Raw genomic sequence first — 614 nt, forward strand, 5'->3', positions numbered from 1 at the left:
AGAGAGAGAGAGAGTGCAGAGAGAAGATAAGGTAGAATACGGTCTCTGGCAGGTATTATAGCGCCCTCACAGAGTTGTAGAGACTATATTAACAAATTTAGTATTATAACCGAAGTGTGTCTATTCGTTTTTCTCAACTATGATAAATTTAAAAGAAATTGTAATGTACATAGTTTTAGTACTAGAAGCATATAAGCATTTGTAAATCTAAGGTACGTGGCTTATCGATCGCCACACAATATAGGACCTTATATGTTTAATAATCTTCCTATTAAAATTAAATCCTGTAATACACTAAATAAATTTAAGTTAAATTTAAAAAAAATATTTGTTGGGAATGAACTTCTATAGTGTGGAGGAATACCTGCAAATTGTAATATGACACCAACGAGTACATAATAATTTTATTATGATCTGTTGTGTTTGTTTTTGTATATTTTGTATTATATATTTGCGTTAGCTTTATGAATTTATTGACTACTAGTTGAAGCCTGGCGCATCCGTCACGACATCAGAAAAACAATACTTTATTTCTTTTTTTAATTAAATGAAAAATAAAAAACTGGCGGCGACAGTTTTAGAAGAGCCAATTAGCTTTCTAGAGCAAGTCGTTA

This window comes from Sitophilus oryzae, unplaced genomic scaffold (genome assembly GCF_002938485.1).
Source record: "Sitophilus oryzae breed Bouriz unplaced genomic scaffold, Soryzae_2.0 scaffold_1067_pilon_pilon, whole genome shotgun sequence".
Taxonomy (NCBI): Eukaryota; Metazoa; Arthropoda; class Insecta; order Coleoptera; family Curculionidae; genus Sitophilus; species Sitophilus oryzae.